The following is a 20,247-nucleotide window of genomic DNA, read 5'->3' on the forward strand; positions in this document are numbered from 1 at the left end:
AAAGATGTACCCAATATATAATTCATTTGGGTGTTTATTTTAAATTTCTGTTATTAGGATGGAGTTAATGGATGTTGTGATTAAAACATCCTCCCACACTGCTGTGATTCCTTCTTTTCATGTCCTGAATGGTGGATACCCACATATACATAGAGACATAAGGTACTATAGTAGAGCTAGTAAAATAGGTTAGGAAAAGCTTTAATTCTGGCTGGAGCTTTGGCCATAACCCTATTGCACTAGTCCAGTCAGCTACATTGAACCCTGGATTCCTTTTGCTGCACCCAGATTCTCTTCCCAACTGAACCCTCAGCTTCCCTTTAATGGTTCTTTAAGCTTGGCTGATGTAGTGAACACCTAACAGCATCTGAGCAAAAGGCAGACCATCTGCACAGGAAAACAGATTTGTCCCCTTTCGTGGTCTGGCCGTGCCAGCTGTTATGGGCAGCATGGTGGCATGGGGAAGGGGAAGAGGGGTCTGCTTTACATCACCTCAGGGATGGAGGAAACGGGAGAGAGAATGCGTCCGTGTGGACACTGGCTTTCATGCCCTTTGAGATGTCCACTCATTCTCCTTGTAGTATGGCAGAATGCTGCCCTCTCTTTGGGAGTGGAGTGAACTGGCTTAGAGCGGAGCATAGAAGGGGCTATTCCTGGAAGCCAATATTACATGCACTATGGTCTCATATTTGTAAATCAAGAAGTACATTCAGTATTTACTATACTTATTTTAAGTGTGGTCTCTTATATGATGGACCCAGAAATTTAATATAATGTCTATAAAGTCCTCTTTGAATCCCTATGCTTAATAAGGATAAGGTAGACCAATATGTAATGGCAAAGAGATCCATGTTTAAATATGATATGTGTTTCAAATAATAGCTAGAAATAATTTTTTAGCTATTTTCATATTTCATTATGAAAATTTTCAAGTGTACAGAAAATTTGAAAGAATTTTATGGTGAACACCTATATATCTGCCACCTAGATTCCACCATTAATATTTAACTATTCTTGGCTTTGTCACGTTTTGAGTCATCTGTCCATCAATCCGCCTTTTTTAAATGCATTTCAGAGTAAATTGCAGACATTAATTAGTACATTTCCCCCTAAATACTCCAGCATTCATGGCATTAATGAGAGTTCAATATTTTCTTACAGATTGTTTTTCCTTTTGAAGTAAAATTGATTTACAGTAAAATGCACATATCTTAAATACGATTCACTGAATTTTGACAAATGGATATATCTGTGCAACTCAAACCCCTCTGAAGATGAAAAACATTACTGTCATTCTTAGAAGTGTCTCCTGCCCCTTCCACCAGCCTCCCCTAACAACCTTTCTTCCTTGGCAACCATCGTTCTGATTTTTTTCCACCATAGATTTGTTTTGCCTCTTCTAGGTGCTCATGTAAACAGACTTCTAGGGTATGCACTCTTCTGTGTTAGGCTTCTGCCAGCAGCTTAATGTTTAGAGCACCATAAACATGCTATTGCCTGTATTAGTAATGTGTTCTTTTTTTTAGTGTGAATAGTATTTGAGTGTATGGGCATACCAGTTTGTTTAGCTAGTCTTTTATGATGAACATCTGGGCTGTTTCCAGTGTCTGGCTGTTGTGAGTGAAAATTCCATGAATATTCTCGTACAAGTCTTTCTGTGGACATATAGTCATTTCTCTTGGATTAATACCTATAAGTAGTTTGCTGGCTCATGAGGTACATGTTTATTTAATTTTATAAGAAACTGCCAGGGGCACCTGGGTGGCTCAGTCAGTTGAGCATCTGACTCTTGGTTTCAGCTCAGGTCATGATCTCACAGTTTGTGAGTTCAATCCCCAAGTCAGGCTCCACACTGACGGCACGGAGCCTGCTTGGGATTCTCTCTCCCTCTCTCTTTGCTCCTCCCTTGTGCATTCTCTGTGTCTCTCTCTCTCAAAATAAATAAATAAACTTAAAAAAAAGAAAAGAAAAATAAACCGCCAGATCATTTTCTAAAATGGGTGTACCGCTTTACAGTCTTTCTAACATTGTATCAGAGAGCCTCTCTGTTTGCTGTTGTCGTCTTTTTAATTTTAGGAAGTTCTGATGGCTCTGTAGTAGTACTGTGAGATGTATTTTTAATTTCACATTTTATACTTTGAACAAATTTAAATTAAAAGAGGACTAGTGAATAATATCACACTCACCTACTACCCATCATTAACAAATATTAATATTTTGTGATATTTTCTTAAAATAATTTTGTGGGAATTAAAGCTTCCTAGCTATATAGGGTATTTCCTTTATCAGGCCATTCCTCTCCTCCCTCCCCTTTGGGGCAGATGCTATAATGAATTTGTATCTATCCTTCCTATATGTGACTTTATATATAGACTTCATGCTCATGGGTCCATGGTAATACATAGTATTATTTTGCTTTTTAATGAATCAATTAATTTTAAATAAGTAAAATATAAACTTATATGAAAGGGCTATACAGTTAAAAAAGGTCTCTTCCTACCATTCTATCCTCCCCCTTACAGATGACGTTTACCTATTCTTTATGATTCCTTCTAGAAATGAAAAATGCATATATCAGCATGTAAGTACACATCCTTTAAAAAAATAAATATATAAATGGTCGTATAGCATAGAGACTCTTTTTCACATTTCTTTTTTCAATTAAAGTGTCTGGGGGGCACCTGGTTGGCTTAGTTTGTTAAATGTTCGACTCTTGGTTTCAGCTCAAGTCATGATCTCACGGTTTGTGGATTTGAGCCCCGCATCCAGTTTTGCACTTACAATGTAGAGACTGCTTGGGATTTTCTCTCTCTCCCTCCCTCTCTGCCCTTCTCTCTCTCTCTCAAAATAAATAAAATAAACATTAAAAAAAAAACATCTGGCACTCCTACCATGTTGCTACCTACAGAGCTGCTGCCTTATTCTTTCTAACAGCTGTGTGGCATGATATATTAGCAAGATAACCACTGTTGTCAACTGTATGTATCAATTTTAAAATGTGTAAGGTCCCAGGAATTTACAATTTTTAAATGTGAATCCTAAAATTGAGGGAAATATAGTAACATGAGTGTGCTTTAAAGAATGTCAGATCAGGGGCGCCTGGGTGGCGCAGTCGGTTAAGCCTCCGACTTCAGCCAGGTCACGATCTCGCGGTCCGTGAGTTCGAGCCCCGCGTCGGGCTCTGGGCTGATGGCTCAGAGCCTGGAGCCTGTTTCCGATTCTGTGTCTCCCTCTCTCTCTGCCCCTCCCCCGTTCATGCTCTGTCTCTCTCTGTCCCAAAAATAAATAAACGTTGAAAAAAAAAAAAAAAAAAAAAAAAAGAATGTCAGATCAAACCCTTGACACATCTCCCGGCAGGGGGTGGCAGGGGGGCAGAGGGGGGAGGATTGCTCTGGATGTACACTCTCTACCTCACTCATTCCTATGCCACCTGAATCATTTTGCAGTAATCTGTTCTTTTCATAATAAGAAGGTAACACTTGGACCTTGAAAGAGGCTTGTGCAGCAGTTTTGTAATGTATCAGTGTGTGTGCTACGTGGGATTTCTGCCCCTGGGCAGTATTAGCTTCTGTGCACTTTGTCCACAGCAATGAATTTGCACAGTTTTCAGCTACACACTAGTGAAAACCTCTCCTCCTTGCTCCTCCCCATGACCCAGGTGTCCCAGGCCAAGCTCCCATGAAACAGAACAAAACTCAACAGCTATTCATACCCAAAACCAGAATCTGTAACCACCTTCTTGTTATCACCATTTAGTATTAACAGTGAAATTATTCAGTAATAGGTTCCTGAAAATGAAATGTAGTATTTAGTTGAGAAAAGCTTTCAAATCTTAGTTCAAGCCCTACCCCCAATACGTATTCACATTTCTTTTTTTAAAAGTTTTTATTTTATTTTGGAAGAGAGAAAGCAAAAGCAGGGGAGGGGCAGAGAGAGAGGGAGATGGGGGACCCAAAGAAGACTCTGCGTTGGCAACAGAGAGCCTGATATGGGGCTTAAACTCATGAACCGTGAGATTGTGACCTGAGCTGAAGTCAGATACTTAACTGATTGAGCCACCCAGGCGTCCCATCATATACACATTTCTCACACAGACCAAATGTGTGTGCTTTCTATTTTCCAAAATTGTTTGATCTGACCAAATACTATTTCCTCACCAGCATGAGGTTTTCCTTCCTTTGGTGAAAATTTATGCTGCATTTTAGTCTTATGCTTCCCAAAGTAATAAATGGATGAGTTTAGAGTGGTGGCTTATTTTTGGAATCTGACTTAGGGAGAAGCTCTGCTTGAGAAAATAACAGACTCTATTCTTTTCATGTTGCTAGAGACTCTGCACACTAAGTAAATGTATTTTGACAGTACTGTTTTTTCTATTGCAGTTCTCTCCACAGAAGCTCTTCCTTTTCTTTAGACCTTTAAAAACAGGATTATTCTGAATACACTATGTGTGTGTGTGTGTGTGTATACATATATATGTATACTGACATATATATATGTATTGACAAATAAAATTGTAAGATATTTAATGAATATCCTATATTTAGAAAGGATTACTGTCTCTTACATAGCAGTGTCTCCTGGGTTGAATGAAGACATTCTCTATTTAAAGAACTACATTTACTTTTATATGTTGAAATAGGCTTAGAGTTAAAAAAATAAGAAATATTAAAGGGATATTAAAACACCAGGAAGAAGTTCCTAAAGGTGTGTTCTCAAAAAAATTGTCTTCCTCTTTGGGGATTAACTTCACCTGAATGAGGCGAGCCACTAGCATTAAGGAACCATCCTTGCTCCACTACATTGATGAGCTGGGTGAAGTAGGATTTAGGGTTCCTTGACAGACTCTCACTTTGTGGTTTCCATGACACCTTACTGGTGTATTTTTTTCTACCTCACAGGCAGGAAACATTTTAGTTCTCTGTGTTTTTTTTTTTCCTGATGTAATATTGCGGTTCACCAAGGCATGGACTTGGGATCTTCTCTTCTCTCTTTAGGATTCTTTTCCTTCCAAAGACCAAATATCATCTGTAACAGCTGCTGCTATATTACTTAAGGGAATAATAGTAGTCAGTCTTACAGAGTACTAATGAGTAAAATTATAGGGGTTTTTAAAAAATTTATATTAATTTTTTAATTTTTTAACATTCATTCATTTTTGACAGAGACAAAATGTGAGCAGAGAAAAGGCAGAGAGAGGGGGATACACAGAATCTGAAGCAGGCTGCAGGCTCTGAGCTGTCAGCACAGAGCCTGATGTGGGGCTTGAACACACGAATTGTGAGATCCTGACCTGAGCCAAAGTCAGAGGCTTAAGTGACTGAGCCACCCAGGTGCCCCTATAAGGTTTTTTTTTTTTTTTTAACTTTTTAATGTTTATTTATTTTTGAGAGAGAGAGAGAGAGAGAGACAGAGTGTGAGCAGGGGAGGGGCAGAGAAATAAGGAGACACAGAATCTGAAGCAGGCTCCAGGCTCCAGGCTGTCCGCATGAAGCCTGATGCAGGGCTTAAACTCATGAACCCTGAGATCATGACCTGAGGCAAAATCTGACACTCAACTGACTGAGCCATCCAGGCACTCCTCTAAGGGTTTTTTGTTTTTTTTTTTTAATGTATGTTCATTTATTTGTTCTTCACATCAACCTATTTATTATCCCACTTTAGAGACAAGGAAAATGAGGCACAGTCAGGTAACTCATTAAGGCCAATGGCTACTAAGTCACAGAGGTAGGATTCCAACCCAGGCAGTCAGACACCCAGGTCCTTAACTCCAATCACTGTGCTGTTACTGTCTCACTCAGTCATTCCTACTTATTCACATACCCAAATACTTTTCTGAAATCTCTCCTTAGGTACCTCATAGAAACCCCAAGCTTAATATGTTCAATGGTGGATTTCTGATCTCTAACCCTAAACCAGTTCATTGTTCCATGTATCTATAAGTGATACTATTATATATTTAACTGCTTGAGCCAGAAACCAAAAACTAAGCAATTATAGTTAATAATAGAAAATGAGGAACATGCTGAAATTTGATATTTATAATCTATAATCAAGTAAATAAAATTTAAAGTATCTTTCTTAAAGGTAAGTGAGTTATATGAATACTTTTATTCTCCATATGAACAATATTTTATTTACTATTTTTAGGTATAGTAAACTTTAAGGTTTTACTCCTTATCTGAGTAATAATTGCCATCATTGCTGCAATTTAAAAAAAGGATATCTCTAAAGATATCTTGATTTGGCATCGATCAAAAGGATATAATACAGTTTTTTTTTTTAGTTGCTTCTATTTGACAGAACCTTTTAAAGCATGCCACTGTGTTAGCAACGGCCGATAAAAATAAACCTAATCCAAGCAGTTATGATCAGAGAATGTTCCCTGTGAGCATTTGCTTTGGAGATGTATGCTATTTCCAAGAGCATATATATCATCATTGTTTAAGATTTCATGTTCCTTACCATAAATTTTAATTTTTTGTATGTTTTTCAAGTGAAACCCATTGCCACATTCAGTGTAATTAACTATGAAAGTAATTGGTTATCTTTTGTTTAGTAACTTGTGATTTCATTTTTGATGCTGTATTTTAAAAATGGAGGTAGACACAGGTTTCAGTGCAAAAGGATTGAAGATTATACTTAATTTTGCATTTTCTTCAAAATAGGAAATCTTTACATTTTAGACAAGTGTGTAGATTTAATTATACATGGCATTTAGTAATTTCACCTATAAACCAGATGACAGAAGCTTTTACTACATCTGTGACTAGAAATCTGAAATATGTGTATATTTTTAAAATTGTAAATGGATATAATAGTCAAAGTAATTTCTTTTCTTGCTGAATTAATATAGTGCAGATAAGCTTTTATCCAAGTCTTTAAATTTCACTTGATTTATAATCCCCTAATACTCTGTGCTAGGAACTGAGGTGAACTTTAGGGTTATGAGGGAAGACAAGACAATTACTCTTGTCTAGGACTTACAGAAAATTTCCAAGTACCCAGCTAATTTTGGTGCAGTGTGGAAAAAACTCTGATGGGTACAACTTTGTTCTGTGGAGTTTTAGGTTTCAGGAAGTTTTACCTTAGTTATGACTTAATGAAGAAGCTTGTTCTGTTATTAAATACTATTTAAATTCTTTTTTCTTTTTTTTTTTTAAATTTTAGAAACAGTTCAAGTGGAGGAGAAGGGCAGAAGGAGAGAGAGAGAGAGAGAGAGAGAGAGGTAGAGAGAGAGGGAAAGGGAGAGGGAGAGAGAGAATGAATCTTAAGCATGCTGAGCATGGAGCCTGATGTGGGGCTTGATCCCATGAACCTGGGATCATGACCTGAGCTGAAATCAAGAGTCGGATGCTCAACCACCTGAGCCACCAAGGTGCCCCTAAATTCTTTTTCTTTAACGATTATTCATATTCTGATAGATTCAGTAGATATGAAGAAGTGATTGCAAAGAAAAAGGAATGAATGTCAAAGAACTGACAAATGGGGTTAACAAGAAAGGAAAAGACTGTCAGAGATTAGACCCAACACTAACACATTACATCAGGGCTGGACTTCCTATGCATCATTTGCGGGAGGGATTGCTTGGTCATGCATTTGACTTTTCAGTCTTGCCGGCATGAATTAACATTTTGGCAGAGTTTACACTGCAATTTAAGCATCAGAGGAAAAACAATTCTGTCTCACTATAGTATTATGTCTGTGTGTTACCCTTCTTTCAGGAAGATAGCAACTTGTGAAATAGGTGTTATTCAAGTTTATAGATGTAGAAGCTGTACAGGTTCTGAGGCTATGAAAGTCAGAGCTAATGAGCAATGCTGCTGGAATTCGAGATTTCAGATTCCAAGTTCTTTTACTACATCTGGCTATAAATGAGCTTGTTGAGGTTTTATTTAATTAAACATATAAAATAGCATTCCTTTTTCTTTCTGGCAGTCAGTTTAGCAGTGGATTTCTTGCTCCTCCTGTAAACTTGTGAGTTATCATGAAATGTCTGTCTTAACCTCTTTTCTTGCAGCCTTGTGACTTTAAGCTACTGCTTCATACTCCTTGAAGGCAAAGGCTATCCAAAATCCATAGGCTGGGCATTCAGTAAAGGTACTAGTTGAATAAACACACTCTCAGGGTTGGATAGATATTTAAAAGACAAAGATAAACCAAACTATAGAGTGGCAGTTGATATCTAGATATTTTAAGCCTCTAAATTAATAATATTTTTTGTACAGTAAGTCTTAATTATTAAGTTCCTTGGTAGCACTTTGAGTCTGTTGATAAACATGTCACATAATGAAGTAAGGGTTTTATCTTACTTTGGCTATCTGATTTTATTTTGTACTTTTGAATGACTACAGTCTGATCAGACTTTGTGGGTAAAGAAAAAAAATCATTTGATAGATTATAGATGTATTTTAGCACATACTAATGAATACACATATCAGTATATTCCATCACATATTAATGAGGGGTTATATTTCATTATAAAGAGCAGAACAGTGAAACAAGTAGGAAGAAATCTTGATCATAATTAAGATATGTCCAGAACCAATAAAAATCGACTATCTTCTCCAAAGTACAATAGATGGTAACCAAATGGTGGGACACAGGGTTAGGATCCAGGAAATGACTTAGGTCTCTGCTGTGCTTTATATTATGATCTTGGGTGTTTATTCCCAAGAGGGAGAAGTCTGGCTCTGATGTCCTATAGATCTAGAAGACTGCTAGTGTCTACTTTTCCACTCTATGGTGCATTCAGTGTGGATTATCATGAACTTATCACACATCCTATATATTGTTAGAAATTCTTGTGAACAATCTAACACAATCTAACCCAAAGTGGTTTCATTTATATTATACTTTTAATAAAAGAAATCTGAAGTGTATTATTCACTTAAAAAACACATGAAGGTTGTGAGACTGTGCATTTTTACATATAGCCCAAATTTAGCTAGCTTTACTGAAAAACATGCTCTGAAATGAAATTGATTACAACATAATATTGTGTCCTTTAAAAAACTTAAAGAATGCTTATAACTTAAATTAGAAGTTATTTCACTTCATTCTGACATGAAAGCTTCAAGAGTCTGAATCTGTTTTTAATATGAGCATTATAATCTGAAGTTGTCTGCTTTAATGCAGTATTTAAAAAGGTATTAACATAAAAACTTGGAAAAATAAAATGCATATACTCAAATAGAAGTAGAATTATGAATATAACATTTAAAATACTTTAATGTGGGGCGCCTGGGTGGCGCAGTCGGTTAAGCGTCCGACTTCAGCCAGGTCACGATCTCGCGGTCCGTGAGTTCGAGCCCCACGTCGGGCTCTGGGCTGATGGCTCAGAGCCTGGAGCCGGTTTCCGATTCTGTGTCTCCCTCTCTCTCTGCCCCTCCCCCGTTCATGCTCTGTCTCTCTCTGTCCCAAAAATAAACGTTGAAAAAAAAAATTAAAAAAAAAAATACTTTAATGTATAAAGTTACTTTAGAAACTGAATTTTATCCCCTGATGATTGTGGTCACTGTTGATATAGTGCTATGAAAAAGTTTGGCAGCTGAAGAACAGAATCTTGTCCCTTTTTAGAATGGTGTTATAGCAGACACACAGAAAGAGTCACATTTGTCAGGGCAAAGGTTGTTAGAATTCTATTTTAAGTTATAGTTTAGAAGCTAACTGCACCAAGCTTATTTTCTTAGTCACTAAATTATTCACATGAATCTTTTTTACTAAATGGAGAATACCTTCAGGAGAAATAAGAATAAAAAAGAGAATATCATGCCTTGATTTAATTTTCAGTGGCTGTGGGTTTTATGACTTTCCATGCCTGGTGATTTAGTGTGCAACATCCATAACGTAGGAGCCAAGACCAGTCTCATTAGACATAGAGCGCTGGGCACTCATGAGGCGCTGCACTGGAGAGGAAATATTTTAGTGCCTCTTGCTACCATTTTCATCAATTCTTTTTTTTTTAATTTTTTTCAACGTTTATTTATTTTTGAGAGACAGGAACAGTGTGAGTGGGGGAAGGGCAGAGAGAGAGGGAGACACAGAATCCGAAGCAGGCTCCAGGCTCTGAACTGTCAGCACAGAGCCTGATGCAGGGCTTGAACCCACACTGTGAGATCATGACCCGAGCTGAAGTCGGATGCTTAATCGACTGAGCCACCCAAGAGCCCCTTCATCAATTCTAAGGTCCACATTTCCTCACATTTTAACATTTCTAAAACAGGAATATCTCCTATTAACAATGACTTCTTAGCATTGTGTCCTGTTCAACTGGAAGCTTCTCTGTCTCTTATAACTGATGAGATTTTAGAATTAGTGAAATGCACTAATTATGCCTTGCTTTACTAACTTTGCTCAAATTTTGTGGACTTGATAATACAAGGGCTTAAAATGTATACAGTTGATGTCCTTGTAGTGCTCAAGTACGAGAAAAGCAAATATTTCAAAGTTTCATATTTGAAAATTTACTAGGCATCCCACTGATTAAAACCAAAAAACTTAAATTAAATCCTATTTTGAGAAGGAAGGAAAGAGGGCAGGAGAGTAGTTAGGAAAGGAGAGAAGAAATAAAACCTTACGCAAACCTTTCATATCTGAAAATGACTCCCAAGTTTGTCTGAACCACAAGTGAGTTTTGAAGCAGTTCTTTGTCAGGAGTTTAGCATAACTACAAGTAAGGTAATAAGGGCAGGAGTGTAGGAATCACACGAAGCTGGGTCTGCAAATTCACTCTACTACTTCTAGTAGTGTGACCTTGAAAAATTTACTTAACTTTTTGGGTCTCATTTCTCTCATAAATGAAATTATGATAACCTCCTTACATGATAGTTACTTAAAAATAAAATAAGCTGTTATAAGGAATGATAGCTATTCTTAATATCATCTTTACATTATTGTTATGGTTATTTTTTATATGATATTAAATTCCTCCATGGAAAATTTTAACTCAGCAATCACTGATTTTGGGAGTCTACTATATATAAGGAAGAGAAACAAAAACTACAGTGATTTAGGTTTACTGGAAATGGACATTTAAGAGAGATGTTATCACACCCCTTCAGTGATTCCAGTTATACATCTTACATAAGAAGGAGGAAACTGTTATATATGCCACATTTATATTCATTTATAACTGGAAAGAGTTGGCTGCTCATTTATATTTTTAAAAAGAAGTGTTGCATAGGACCTGTCATTGGATAGTATATCATAATTTTCTTTTTATTCAAATGATAAACACTCACCATTACATAAACATTTATGTAACTTTTGATTTTCCATAAGATGCTTCATGGACATTTGCTGGAATAATTTCCCCTCAATCTCTCACACCCTGTCTTGTATTTTTAGCCTAATTAGTTTTTATTCAACTTTCAGATTTTGGTTCAAAGTCACATTCTCAGGAGAGCTTTCCAGGATACCCCACATTTATACTCCTTGTAGCTCCCCTTATAGCACATCACAGTTTGTGGTTTTATGCTTGTGTATTTGACTGAAGGAAGGGACCACATGTGACTTTTCCTCACTATTGCTTTCCCAAGGCCTGAAATAGTTCCTGGAACATTTTTGCACTAAATAAATATTTAATACATTTTCATTACACAATATCATTTATATTTGGGAGTAAAATTAGAATTTTGAAGCCAAGTAACTTGATGAGATTTTCAGAATAGAGATCTTTGCGTAAACATTTATTGAACATCCACTTCATGTGTAAATGCTATATTTCTAACCAAATGAGTTAAAAGTAAATAAAATTGAACTATCTAGGAACCAAGCTAAGGCTAGGACTTGCATTTTGGAGTCATCTCTATCCAGGCATCTGACATTTACTTGCATCTCTGTGTTCTATATCAAAGAAAATGTTTTATTTCCCACACATATGTTCTTAAGAAAAATCACCATTTGGAGACTCACTGCAAATTATCCTTGCTTTTAGTATTGCTGGCAGACAAAACCACCTGTGCTGACTGGGTAACAGTTGCTTAAAGAATTTCCTGGACAGTTAAATTCTTCCTAAGTTTAGCTTAGGTTTCAATTTTATCCCTCCGATGGTTGTTTCTTTCAGTATTATTTCACTATAAATGTGAAAATATATACTGTGTATATGTGTGTATATTTATGAAGAGTGAGAAAAAAGGTGGTATATGTGAGACATGTAAAAAAAAAGAAGAGTAGAATCTTTAAAATGTTATTCATTGTTTGGGAAAATAAGAGCATCCTGGGACAATATTTCTGCAAAAGCAGGTAAAATAGAAGAGCCATAATTATAAAATCTAGTGTAGGTAGATATCATAGAACTCCTCCACCAGCAATCACTTTTATTAGACCTAAACTGAACTACGGAGATAAACTGAAGTAGCGTATCATAGTCTTGAACATGGGATGAGATCTAAACTTCTTTTGGCTTACTTTGTTCCATACTCTCTTGCTGCTACAGTTTTACAAGTTTTGAACCAATCTTTTATTTAAATACTTCAAATATATAATTTTGACTATATTTCTCCTTTTTTCCCCACATTTCTCCTTAAAGGAAAATGATATAAAATGTATATTAGATCATATTTATCAATTTTATTTATTTGATAAATTATGCAGCCATCTTCCCTCTCCTTTCAGCTCATTAATGGTATATAATAAATATATAGATGTACTTACTCCTCCAGATGCTTTTGAATTGGTCACATGCGTTTTTTAAGTGAAAACTTTTTTCTCAACTTTTTTTAACCCTGTTTTTAAGTCTTTCCTCCAAATGGCTTGTGGTTATTTGCCCAAATGAAATTAGCTCATAAAGGATGATATCCTGTGTCACTGGGAAGCGGTCTAGCCAGTAGATGTGGCTGCCCACCAGGGACGGTAACTGAGCAGTATTTACATTGACAGCAGATTGGATTGCATGAAGAACTAGTAATTTACTTAGTCTGCCTTATTGAATGAAGGTTTAATTCAACAAACATTTATTGTTCACCCAATATGTGCCACTTCCTGTTCTTGTTACTCGAGACATGTCAGTGAACAAAACGGATAAAGATCTCTGTCTACCCTCATGGAGCTTACATTTTAACTGAGAGAAGACAAGACTATGAACCTGAAAATGAGAAAATGATGTAACATATGGAGAAAGGAAAAAACAGAGCAGGGTTAGAGAGATGAGGGCTGCTTGGGGAAAGGGCAGTTGGCAGGTTTCAGATTAAGTTGGGTGGTTGGATAGGCCTGATTGAGAAGCTGCCATTTAAATAGAGACTTGACTCATGCACAGAGGACAGTGATTTGAAGGTGTTTTCATGGCCATATGAAGAAGTGATATAAATGAGGGAAGACTTTGGTTAACTTACAATTCTGCTGAGAGACAAAGGGAGTGTGCTCCTAGGCTTATTATTTTTAACACTTTCACCTTTAAAGTGTATTTTATAACTTTCCTTTGAGGAACAGAAAACTGCCACTTATTTTTTTATGGAAGAAACAAACTTGATTCATAGAGTTTTTAAGTCTAAAATATATTTTCTTCATCCACACATTCTTATAGCAAATATATCTTCTGCAATTGGTCTATAATTAGACAACAAAATAGAATTCTTCCTTAGGGATAAAAGATAAACTATAATAGGTCAAGGTTTAAATGCATTGTGGGAAAATATCTCTCAACTGTAGAATTCCTAAATATCATAGCTCCTTAAGAAGGAGTGTCTTACTCAGAAGTTTCTAACATCTGTTCCAGCAAGAAAAGTGGTGCTGATCTTTGCAAATATACCTGTAACTTGAAAACCTGGGCCAGCAAAACCAATCTAAACTGACCATTTTTTTTGCTTTAGGATCATTATCTACCATTTATAATCTAGTCATGACGTAGGACTGCCAGTCAGGAAAACTGATATAATGCTCTCTTCACTGTATTTATTTTCTCTTTTGAAACCATGGGTACCTTCTTAGAAAAGCACCCCTTCTTAAACTTTAGCATATGGTCCAATTTGGCCTTTCCACTAAAGAGCCTTCCTGGCATTAGAGGCCCCAGGTAGAAAGATTACAGCTATATTGCTTTGAGATGCTTTTGGCCATTGTAGGAAAAGAGTCTCCTATTTGTGCATATTTTAGGGTGAACTTAGCATATTAAGATTTATTTCATCCAAGCCTAATCTTCTGTGATTATCCTCAGGTTTACACATGACTTCTGTATTTTCCTTCTTCCTTCATTTTTTAGTTATCTTGTTGTTCAGACTTCTTTTATTTTTTACTTATTTATTTAAAAACCTTTTTTTAAGTTTATTTATTTTGAGAGAGAGAGAAACTGCAAGTGGGGGAGGGGCAGAAAGAGAAGCGAGACTAAGAATCCCAAGCAGGCTCCGCGCTGCAGCCTGACATGGGGCTTGATCTCATGAACCATGAGATCATGACCTGAGCCAAAGTCGGATGCTTAACTGACTGAGCCACCCAGGCACCCCTGTTCAGACTTCTTTTAAACCTGTTTTTCTCTTCTTCTATCTTTCCCTCCTTATCAGTCATTCAGCAAGTATTTTTTGAGAATTTACTCTGTAATTAAGGCCCTAGGAATCAGTGGTGAACTTGAAACTTACATATAGTATTAAGGAGTGAATTCTTTAAGTTAGAAAATTACTTTAAAAATTCTTACTTTACTTAAAAAATACTTACTTTAAAAATGCTCATTCAGTTAAGCATCGGACTCTTGATTTTGGTTCAGGTCATGATCTCACGGTTCATGGGTTCAAGCCCCATGCATGGGTCTGTACTAGAGGCTCAGAGCCTGCTTGGGATCCTCTCTCTCCCTCTCTCTCCCTCTCTCTCCCTCTCTCTCTGCCCCTTCCCTGTTTGTGCTCTCTCTCTCTCAAAATGAATAAGTAAACTTTAAAGAAATAAAAATAAAAATTGGAACTAATATTCAAATATCTTTTGAGTTTATTTTTTAAAGAGTTTTATGAATTGAATAAAATATAGGAGATGATGAAACAAATTTTACAAGTCTCTCGTGTTGATTGTAAAACATGATAGAATTCACTAATTTATAAGAAGGTTTTAAGACCTATACCGAATGAACCAATTTTCTAAAGGCATCATTTACTGAATGGTGAAATCTCAGTTATCTTCTGAATCATTACCATATAGTCTGTTTTGTGGTCCGTGTTGTAAGCACAGCCATTTGGGACATACCTGGTTTTGAAAGCTCTCCTCAAAATCAGTCCAGCTTTCCTATTTATCGCCCTCCATCTCAGCTGAATTAGGCTACTTGCTTACTAACTACCAACATACCCAAGCTTTTCCTCCTGTGTCACACTATTCTTCCTGATTGAAATTGTCTTTTTCTGTCAATCACTGAAAATATAACTCCTCATAACTGCTTATCTCTTTTTGAAAGACGCTTTTGTTGACCCTCAGCACAAGTGGTTTCTTCTCTTATTTGCACCTTTTGCTTACGCGCCTATCATGAGCTGCCCTGGGTTTACAACAGTGTGTTTGTGAGTACCTGATAGATGTTTTGTTTGTTCATTCAAAAACTGTTGACTGCCCACTCTCGCAGGTATTGTGCTCTTGGAAATACAATGATAAACAAATGAGACTTGCAAGTCAAGGACCTGAGAATTTAGTAGTGATACTGAAAAGTAAAGCAGTGTGATGAGTGCTGTCAGGCACAAGATAATATGGGAATGTACAGCTCAAATGTCTAAGCCGGTCCTCAGGGGCCAGGTTGAGACCAGGTCTCTGTGAAGTCAGGAGGAGGATACGCCTTCCCTTGTAACAAGAGGGAGAGAAAGGAAAATATTAGGTAGAAGCTGGCAAATTGGTGGAGGAAAGTCAAGGAAGTTCCTGTCTGAGGTCTTCTATTTTCTTTTTGAACAAGGAAGCAAAATTATCTGCTAAGGGATGTGGAAAGAGAGCTTATTTGGAGTTTGGAAAGGTATAAAGTAGCTGCTGTAGAGGAAGAGAAAAATGACGAGAAATTTAATGGTTACCAGGGATCACTGAGTGCTTGATTCAAATCAAAGATCATGAATAATGGAGCCTTTCTCTGAAACTATAGGCTTTTCTATAGAAACAGTCTGCAAAGCAGTTTCTGTATATGTATCACAGAGAAGGCAAATAGATGGAATAAATGAGTGAGAATTCAAGCTGCAGTCCTGCAATTTATTGGACAAGTCACTTTTCATCATGGACCCTCCATTCCCTTCTGAACCCATGGATGGCAATTCCAACTCCCAAGGTGGAGTATCTCAATATCAAATTGATATTTTCATATATTTGAAAGCATTTTAAACTATAGATAATACATAATAGTTATGATCTTACATGTATTGTAGGTTTTAATCGGTAAAATTTCTCAGAATTTTTCAATGCTGGATAGACAAGAAGAAACACATCCCCTCAATGCAAAGGATCCATTTCCAAATTAAAAAGATGTTCAAATCCAACACAAGCTCTAGATATAGCTATAGGAATAAATAGGCTTACAGTGATGTTGAAGAGAAAAAAGCTGAAAACAATCTTTGAAGTGCATTTAACAAGAGGATACGTTTCTGGAAATATGAAAACACAAAGCTTTAGGTTAACAAAGGCCAACTACAAACATCCTTAGAAAGTGTGACAGTAAATTTCATATTAAAAAAAATAAATAAAAATGCTGATACAGGAAATCTATGAAAGTAAATATGGAACAACGTCATGGCATTTTTAACATCTCATTGTGTGGTGTAATAGAGTTTGGCTACATTGGTGTATAGGCAATAACTTTTGGGCAAAAAGGTGGATAAAGATTTTCACAAAATGAGAAGAAGTTTTATGACTCCCAAGAGATGTTAAGATTGCTTCATTCCAAAATACAGTTTGACAACCCTGGACTGAAATCAGAGACAATTATAATCTGCGTGCTTTCTTATGGTGCATTGTGTGTATGATAAATAAAACATACTTCTCTAAAAAAAAAAAAAAAAAAGTGTATGTTTAGAATTAGTACAGTGCACTGAATGTTTTTATTATCAAGCTCTGTTTCTATTCAGAAGATGCATAACATTTTTAAAAGGCATTCAGAAAATATTCTTTCATGCTATATTTGTTATTTTAAAAAAGTCAAACAAAACAGTACTGCTGTTTAGGAAATATGTGTACAGTAAGTACCTATTGCTCTGTACCCTTTCTTTCCATGTAAGCTGACTGAATATCCTATATGGCAAGGCTAGAAATAGAAAACATGTACAAGCTGCTTCCTATTTCTCTGTCCTATGGAAATGTCTTTACTAAGTGCACTTGATACAGGTTCTCTTTTCATTTTAGCTTCTGGGCATAATCCTCTGGAATCTAACCCTGCTCGTCTTCCAGCATGTCTAATAGTCTGAATGTTTAACATTTTTCAAGGGTAGTTGTTCATCACAGGTTCTGGATTATCTTTTCACATACCATTTCCATGCTTCTCCTTACATCCCCCTGATTAATCTAAGTTATCAGCTGACCTCTTCTTGATATAGATCCAAAAAATAAGCAGTACTCCAATCCCAAGAAGCAGCTACATGCCAAAATACATTTGACAGTATGAAACTATTGCTGCTAGAGATATCTATTTATAGTGGTTTACTGGGGAATATAATTGATGTTAAATATGACCCTTTATCAAGCTGGAGGACTGTGTTACATTTCAGCAGGTTATCTTACTTTAAAACTTTTGATCTGAGGGGCGCCTGGATGGCTCAGTCGGTTAAGTGGTTAAGCGTCTGACTCTTGGTTTCAGCTTGGGTCTGGATCTCATGGCTCATGAATGTGAGCCCCGCATTAGACTCTGCACTGACAGTGCAGAGCCTGTTTAGGATTCTCTCTCTCTCAATCTCTCTGTCTCTCTGTCTCTCTCTCTCTCTCTCTCTCTCTCTGCCCCTCCCTTGCTCACCATCTCTCTCTCTCTCAAAATAAATACACTTAAAAAAAAATAAAACTTTTGATCTGATTTAGGGCCCACTATAAGCAAAAAAAATTCTCTCCCATTACCAGATTTTATAATTTTGCTTATAAATGGGCTTTAATCTTTTAGCTTCTAGTATATTTCTGCCTGCTCTTTCTGTTCTCTTCTGTTCTCTGTTAAGGTATTTCTTTCAGGCACTAAGTAAAGTAGACTATTGGTCATGTGAAGACAATGGTATAGTCCAGGAGGGAGACTGATTACTTTTTTTGATACTTTAAAAAAAATTTTTAAGCTTATTATTTATTTTGAGAGAGAGAGAGAGAGGATAGGACAAGTGGGAGAGGGGCAGAGAAGTGAGACAGAATCCCAAGCAGGCTCTGCACCATCAGCACAGAGCCTGATGAAGGGCTCAAACTCACGAATTGTAAGATCATGACCTGAGCTGAGATCAAGAGTCGGATGCTTAATCGATAGCTCCACCCAGGCGCCCCTCTTTTGATACTTCTACTGAAGGAAATAAAGGGAGAAAAAAGGGAAGAGAAGTGTATGTTGAAAATGGAAAATATGTATTTTTTCACAATTAGTAAACAAGTATTAAAAGACAGAGGGAGGGTAGGTTGTTACAGAATTTGTGTGTGCGTGATTAGAACTTCTAGGACTGTTACCTAGAACTCTGGTGCTGAAAAATAAGGAGGCAGGTAGTGGGGCAATGTGAGACAGTTTTTGCCCGGCCATATCCTGGATATGGGCAAGTGTAACCTTCCTACAGCAGGGTGTTCCTGAAATCTCCGATTTGGCCTCTCTGCCCTACCCCTCCCTTCATGCACACCACTGCCTATGGTTTGCACCGTGATGCAAGCTTCTCTGACTTTGCTTTGTTATTTTGTGCTTGGAATGCTAATGTGGCAAGCAGGAGGTAGACGCTGGCAGCAGGAGCATCAGCTTCCTCATGCCCTTCTCTTCCCGGGCTGGGCTGTCTTCAGGTTGCTCGCTGTGCTTTGGGGCTGCCTGTTTCCCCACATGGAGTCAAGGAAAAGTTGGCAGGGGATTAGAAACGTAACGTAAATTTTTCTGGACTATTATCTTCAGTAATTTAGGCAGATTCTATAATTTCTATATAATTTATATTTAAAGTAACCTGTATTTCATGTTGTTTAATTTTGTTTCCCTCAATATTTTTAACCATTAATTTTTCTTTCAAGAGAAGTATAAGTTTCTTAATTTTGTGACAGTAATAGCTGACAGAAGTTTAATGTTATTAGAGCTACATTAAATGAATGTAGCATAATTATCTTGAGTATTTTATTACCTACCGGGGAAATTATGTAGTTTTGTTTTAATTTTTTAGTCGCACAGTGCCATCTACTGGATCTGTGCTATAAAAACACCTTTATATTTTCCTTAGCTTTCCAGGTTTGGTTATAAGCTTTTAATATTTAGGTGCTTTCTGGTATTCATTACTTGCCTAAAAGAGAGACTACACAGCAGGACTTGTATATTCAGACTTTTCTTAGTTATAGAGATACCAAAACAAAGGACATAGGCTACAAATTATAAGAATTCTTCATGTGGGATCTTTCTACATTGTACTTCATTTTTCTTGAGTATTTTTCTTTGGGGATGCGATTCAAATAGTTTAACATTGCTTTTTAAGCTAAAGACAATTCTTATTAATGACTATTTCTCAACTATTCTAATCCTACTTTGCTCTTTTAATTGCATATTTACATGCTTGTTTGTTTCGTGTATTTTCTATCCTGATCGACTGACTACCCCACCAAGGCACATCATATACCCAGCCCCTACTGTACAAATGTTACAGTTACCTGAGAGAATGACAGGAATATTGGGAAAACTGATAATATATTAATATGAGAAAACATTTTAAATTGTAGTAGTAGTACCAAGGAGTTATTGATTGATACATCTTATTATCTATTCCTTTTACTTGGAAAAATAACCCCAAGGTGTTTTGTTTGCTTTGCTTTTAAGTCACATCATTTTAACACTCAACCTTATTTCTCAGTGAGTTATATACTTTCTTGTGGCCCAGAATTGAGCATGGTATTATACATGCACAAAAAAAAAGAGAGACATTTTATTCAATTAAAGCATCCTAATTAAAATTAGTATCAGTAAAGTATTTGGCATAGCCCTGGTAATCCAAAACTACAAGCAAAAGATTCAAATGTTATTCTTCCTCTTCCTAACTTAGCTTCCCCATCACTTTCATGTTGTATAAGTTCATGCCACACAGGATCAGAACCAACAATACTTTTTCTATTTAAGAGGAGAACAGAAAAGAAAGAGCAGGCAGAAATATACTAGAAGCCAAAAGATTAAAGCCCATTTATAAA

At 36.5% G+C, this 20,247-nt stretch overlaps 1 protein-coding gene across 3 annotated transcripts in view; it reads left to right on the forward strand.

The window, feature by feature from the left end:
* SEC24D (SEC24 homolog D, COPII component) overlaps nucleotides 1-20,247 on the forward strand; it is a 108,102-nt gene that overhangs the window by 38,574 nt on the left and 49,281 nt on the right. The window lies entirely within an intron of this gene.

This window comes from Puma concolor, chromosome B1, assembly GCF_028749965.1.
Source record: "Puma concolor isolate L17-30 chromosome B1, mPumCon1.1.hap2, whole genome shotgun sequence".
NCBI lineage: Eukaryota > Metazoa > Chordata > Mammalia > Carnivora > Felidae > Puma > Puma concolor.